Genomic DNA, 7136 nt, shown 5'->3' with positions numbered 1-7136 from the left:
TCTGTGTCGTTTCCCCAACAACCCTTGTTAGCCTTTGTCATTTGTTCAGTCCACGCGGCGAGAATTCATTGGGTTGGTTGGAGGTTGACTTCAAGAGAACATGCTCACGTGTAGGAATCATGGGCATGCTTTCTATTTTTTTACTCTTTTTTTTGTCTGTTATATAATAATATAACATGCCATGCCACCTTAATGCCGACGATGCTCACTGACCATAGCTCATTACTTCAACATATGTGTTCTTTAGTCTTTCGGGTGTGACAGCACGAGCCGCAAGGGAAAGTTACCCGAGAGCTGCTTTACCGATATAATTGAAATTACATGTCGAAGAAACAATGTTTTATTTACTTTTCTTTCTTAGAGATAGGATAAGTGCATGATGACTATATACGTATCATATTTTGTTGTTATAGTGGAATACTTATGTTATTGAAACGTACATTTCATGACTACTATAGAGTGAGAGAGGGTGTTGGGGTGTTTGATTCAAGTGACCTAATTCTAATGCTTAAATGTAACCAAACTCTAATTTTAACAAGAGTGACAAAGATGAATATCAAAGTGTCACATCTCGGGATTGGCTCCGCTGTAGCACGATATTGTCCGCTTTGAGCCCCCCTCTTTGCCCTCACGGTTTTGTTTCTGGGAGCTCAGGAGCAACTTCCCAGTGAGTCACCCATCCTGGAATTGCTCTAACCTCAATTCGCTTAATTTCGGAGTTCCCATGATTCCGAAGTTAGTGAGCTCCCAAAAGGCTTCGTCCTAAATAGAGGCAGACATGTACATATAAGGCACATCACCCCCTCTCCGTTGGTCAATGTGGGATGTTACACAAAGTGTGACTTAAAATGTGACAAACAGTAGGGTTTTTGAAATCCACCCTAAACAATCCTACCCATGTTCATGGACACTTAAGTAATGAACTCTAAATCTGTTGATGAAGATGTTTACAAATCAAGATCGCTTCTAGCGGCTCAAGACGCATTGATTCTCTCTAATATAAGGAAAGTGTGGGCTAGTGCTACAATACTCGTGCCTTCCCTATAATCAATCTAGGTGTGCTTGGTACTTCGATTTAATTACATGAAAAACCCATTAAGTTCAAAGAGAATATGAACATCACAAGAACCCTAATAGTATGATGTTTACATTAGGCATTCAAGAAACTAATTCACATGAATGATTCTTAATCCATTTGTTGCTTAGGAAAACATGAGGGTAAATATAATCCCAACAATCTCAATAAACATGCTTTCAAAAGTGATCAATCAAAGAAAAACATACATCAAGAATAAATTATTTTAGTGAATGGAAATTCATCAACAACATCTAGAAATTCATAAACTTAAGCATCAAAACAATAGAGTATTTATGTTTAGGGCTTCAACCTAAGCCCTGGCTATGAAGTTTAGTTCCTCACACTTATTTCAAACACAAATATTCAAAATATAACTAGAAAGAATTTACAAATTTTGTGGAAGTGATGGAAGCTTAAGGTCTTCAATGGTGGAAATCTTTTTCCACTTCTTGCTTGGCTGCACCTTGTCTTCCTTCTCCAGCTTTCTAGCTCCAATCTCTGCTCAATTCTCTGAAGAAATGTCGAATTCCCCATTCCATGGGCTGATGCCCCTTTTTCTTTTGCTCATCCTCTCTCCTCCTTTCCAACTCACCCATCAATATTAAACTCCACCTTTGGTTAAAGCCTTTAACCATTGTATCCTCCTTGTCTTCTTGCCATGATGAGGTTTTGTTTTTAAATACATTACAAGGGCTCCCTTTGTCTTAGAAAATCCCACTTCAATAAGGTAATTTATTGTTACCAAATGGTATGGTACACAACTACATTTTACACTTTGCGCGACGAAGTTAATTTCGTCGCGCAAAATAAATTGTGGTCGCACAAATTTCAGCGCCACAAAAACTTCGTCGCGCAGAATCCGTCGCGCAAAGATCGTGAAGAAAGACTTTGCGCGACGAAGGTTTTTCATTGGTCGCGCAAAGTTACTTTGCGCGACGAAAAATATTGGTAGCGCAAAGTTTTGCGCGACGAAATACATTGGTCGCGCAAAGGTTTGCGCGACGAAAAACATTGGTGGCGCAAAGTCTTAAAAAAATTCCCGCGTCAAATTTTTGGTACCCGCCCAAATTTTTAGAGTTTTACGCGACAAATAGTAACGTCGCGCAAATATTTGCGCGACGAAATATTTTTTGTTTTAAATTTTTTTAATTTGAAATAAACTAATTTAATAGTTTGCGCTACGAAATATTTTTTCTTTAGTATGAATTTATTTATATGAATTTTTTCAAATTTTTACTTTTTAAATTTAATTTAATTGTATGATTTCTTTTTAAAATTACTTCAATTTAAATTGACATATTCAAAATAAAATTACATATGAAAAATAGTGATCAAATTATCCAATAAATATAAATATATATTCAAAATGTACATATAAATTAACAAAGTACAATAATAAAATCCTAATACAAGCGCATTGTGGTGGTAGTGGCGGAGGATATGTTTTGATAGCTTCCTAATCCTCAACTTTAGCCGTCAAAGTCTCGATGATTCCCTACAAAAAAATAAATATAGTCAAATAACAACAACAACAACAACAAAAATAATGCACAATCTCCCCTAAAATTGTTATACCACAAATCCAACCCAAACTCCAATCTCTCCCCTTTACTCAACCCCAAACCCCACACAAACTCAAAACTAACTCCAAAAACACATATTAATGAAAAAAATTTAAAATTTGGAGAGAATATACCTTTTGGCAAGATTGAGAGTGAGTGAGAATGAGAGGGAGAAGTGAGTGTGAGAGAATTAGAAAAGATAGTGATAGAGAGATGAGAGAGTGAGAGATAGTGAAAAGATAGATGAGAGAGTGAGTGAGAGTGAGAGATAGTGAAGATAGAGATGAGAGATTAAGTGAGAGGAGTTAGTGTGAGAGAAAGGGTGGGATTTGGGGAAAGGGAAAGAGAGAGGAGAGGTAAGAGTAGAGAAAGAAATTGAGAAAATGGTGGAGGAGTTATTTCAGTTTTAAAAATCGTATCACTTTGCGCGACGAAACTATGGTTGGTCGCGCAAAGTTTTGCGCGACGAAACATATTGGTCGCGCAAAGTCTAAAAAAATTATTTCTTTTAAAAAAAAATTCCCGCATCCCATTTTTGGTACCCGCCAAAATTTTTAAATTTTTGCGCGACGAAAAATACTTATTGGTCGCGCAAAGTCTAAAACAATTATATATAAAAAATTCCCGCGGCCCATTTTTGGTACCCGCCCAAATTTTTGCGCGACGAAAAATATATATTGGTCGCTCAAAGTTTTGCGCGACAAAACATATTGGTCTCGCAAACTTTTGCGCGACGAATATAGGAGTATTGGTCGCGCAAAGTCTAAAAAAAATTATTTTTTTTTAAAAAAATTCCCGCATCCCATTTTTGGTACCCGCCAAAATTTTTAAATTTTTGCGCGACGAAAAATACATATTGGTCGCGCAAAGTCTAAAACAATTATATAAAAAAATTCCCGCGTCCCATTTTTGATACCCGCCCAAAATTTTTGCGCGACGAAAAATATATATTGGTCGCGCAAAGTTTTGAGCGACAAAAAATATTGGTCGCGCAAAGTCTAAAGTTTTTTTTTTTAATTTTAAAAACCCGCGTCCCATTTTTGGTACTCGCCCAAATTTTTTGAGTTTTGCACGATGAACTGTTGGTCGCGCAAACTTTTGAGAGACGAAAAATTGGTTCGTAGCACAATATTTATAAAAATAATTGTTATGAATAATAAAAAATAAAAAAAATTATTTTATGATTTAAAATATAATTAAGGTGAAAGCTACTTAATAAATGTATATACTATTCAATTTCTTAAGTGTTATACGTACAAAATAAATAAATTTAAAGCTACTTAATAAATATATGTATATAAATATATATATATATATACACACACCATTCAACGATCCAACCATAAGACTTGTTTGTATATACTTCAAGATCGTATACCCCAAAAATCGCAAAAAACAAACATTCAGAGATCTAGTAACGGGACAAAACTTTTCGATAGTTATAAATGAAAAATCATGATTTAACGGTTATTTTAACTCCGATTTTGATGATTTTTTACAGCTACACTCCTTGACCCTATGTGAATACAATGACTGAATTTGATCGTCAATTTAAAATATTTACACTAGTGGATACCACAAAATCTTATGTTATATTTAACGAAAATATAAATAAACTCTTAATTGTTAGTGAATATATTGTTTTGATGGCATACACATTCTACGAAACTAGTTTCAACGATCCAACCGTCAAACTTGTTTGTTTATACTTCGAGATCATATATGCCAAAAATCGGAAAAAATAAACATTCATTGATCAAGTAATGGGACAAAATTTTTTGACGGTTATAAATGGAAAATCATGATTTAATGGTTATTTTAACTCCGATTTTGATGATTTTTTATAGCTACACTCCTTGACCCTATATGAATACAATGACTGAATTTGATCTTCAATTTAAAATATTTACACTAGTGGATACCACAAAATCTTATGTTATGCTTACGAAAGTATAAATAAACTCCTAATTGTTAGTGAATATATTGTTAGTGAACAAAAAAAAACTAGTTTCAACGATCCAACCGTCAAACTTGTTTGTTTATACTTCGAGATCATATACGCCAAAAATCGGAAAAAATAAACATTCAGAGATCAAGTAAGGGGACAAAACTTTTCGATGGTTGTAATGAAAAATCACGATTTAATGGTTATTTTAACTCCGATTTTGATGATTTTTTACTGCTACACTCCTTGACCCGATATGAATACAATGAACTAATTCGATCGTCAATTTAAAATATATATTTTCTAACAAAAACCCAATCCGAACAACAATAATATATTTTTCTAATAAAAATCCGATCCGATCTAAAATAATAAGTTTAAAGCTACTTAATAAATATATATACCGTTTAATTTCTTAAGTGTTATGCATACAAAATAAAAAACAAAAATAAATTGGTTTAGGTGACAAAATGTTTGGATTACGTCATGCAAAGATTCTAAAAAATAATTTTTTTATTCTATTTATTTTTGTAAGGACTTTGCGCGACGAAGTTTACTTTTCGTCGCGCAAAGTCACTTTGAGCGACGAATTATTTTTCGTCGCGCAAAATTGGTCGCGCAAGACTTTGAGCGACGATGTATTGTCGTCGCGCAAAAGTTTGTCGCGCAGTGACTTTGCGCGACGAATTATTTTTCGTCGCGCAACATTTGGTCGCGCAAGACTTTGAGCGACGAAGTTTCAAGTTTCGTCGCGCAAAGTAACTTTGAGCGACGAATAATTTTTCGTCGCGCAAAATTTGGTCGCGCAAGGGGTTTTTTTTTACTAGTGGTAACAAGTAGAAATAAGATGACATCAAGTGGAGGTGAAACTAGCCCAAAACAAATTTCCAGAGCTAGGATCAATTGTTGGATCGGTTGGCTGGACTATACTTGCTCAATGGAGCTCAAATTCGGATATGTTGTAGCCAACATCCATTGGAACAAGTTTCATGAAGATCTTCACCTTATCCGGGTATTGGAGAATGCTGATCCAAGGCCAAGAAGTTGACCTACGAAAATGAGCAAAACCAATGATACATTCTTAGCTCATTTTCATTCTAACCAAGGTAAAATCCATGAAAACACAAAAAGGAAGTAAAAACACTACTACAAAAAAGCAAAAAGACGACGGTAAATCACCGTCGTGTATTTGGTTTTTCAATGGTCGTGGAATCCACCGTCATCTTTTCCCTCATAAACCACGACGCTAAATAACCGTCGTTGTTAAACAATACAACGTCATCAAAAAATACAAAACGACGTCTTTGTACTGCAAAAGATCTAAAAAAAGCAATCGATGATGATAATAGACGACCAATTCTCTAAAAAGACCGTCGTTAAAAAGGGAAAATATGACACATATTAAGAGAACAAGGCCGCAAGATAGACATACAACGACGACAATAAAAATACGCCGACGTTAAATATAATTTTCACGACAATAAAAAATATGACGTCTTTAAATACATTAGAAGACGACGTTATTGATACCTACTACGTCGCACATATAAACACAACCGTCGTACAATTAATTTTCCACTTCGATTTTTTGATAAAAGATGACGTGGAAATAATTGTCAGTGTCATTATTTACGACGTATGTGTTTCTATAGTAGACGTTGAAAAACTAAACAACGTCAGTTACAAATATATGAGAGTCGTATTAAAAAATTTATACGTCCTATTTTCAGAAACAAACAACGACCATAAATATTAGACGTTGTTAAATACAACAACGTCGGAAAACAATAAAAACAGACGTGTTTAGTCTGCTAAAGTTCTACAACGTCTCTTATTTACAAAAAACCGTCGTGAAATAAATTTTCCACTTCGATTTTATCTAAAAAAGATGACGTGGAAATAGTTGTCAGTGTCATTATTTACGACGTATACATTTATATAGTCGACGTTGTATTTATATGTATTCATTACTCACGACGCACTTAATAATATAGACGACGTTGAACGTCTAAACAACGTCGGTTCCAAATAAATGAGAGCCGTATTACAGAACATATAGACGGCGTAGATTATGATGGGAGCCGTATTACAAATAACGTCGTTTAATTGTTATTAGACGGCGGTTATAATGAATTTCCGTCGGAATTAATTTCGTTCCTCTTCGTTTATAAAAGAACTTGCGACGTGGAAAATGTATGATGACGTCGTATTTTTTAACGTTCAGATTACATATCTCGTTTTTTAGACGTCGGTATTATGGGATTGGAGTCGTGTTATTTTGAATTACATGGCGGTTCTTTATCCTTCACCGACGTGATATCCTGAATAATTGCTTCACAATAGCGTCGTGGTTCTTCATTGTTACGTTGCTTTAAGACGTCGGTAAATATGCTGAATAACTGATTCACAATAACGTCGTGTTTTATTTGAACGTAGAAAGTGAAGAAATCACATTACAATATATTACAAAATTAATGTCATACACTGCCAATTACATAAGCATCATTCAATCCATATATCTTCACACCCATCTCGAATATTTTGACCGCCT

This window comes from Prunus persica, chromosome G1 (assembly GCF_000346465.2).
Source record: "Prunus persica cultivar Lovell chromosome G1, Prunus_persica_NCBIv2, whole genome shotgun sequence".
Lineage (NCBI taxonomy): Eukaryota > Viridiplantae > Streptophyta > Magnoliopsida > Rosales > Rosaceae > Prunus > Prunus persica.
Note: the sequence above shows the minus strand (reverse complement) of the source record.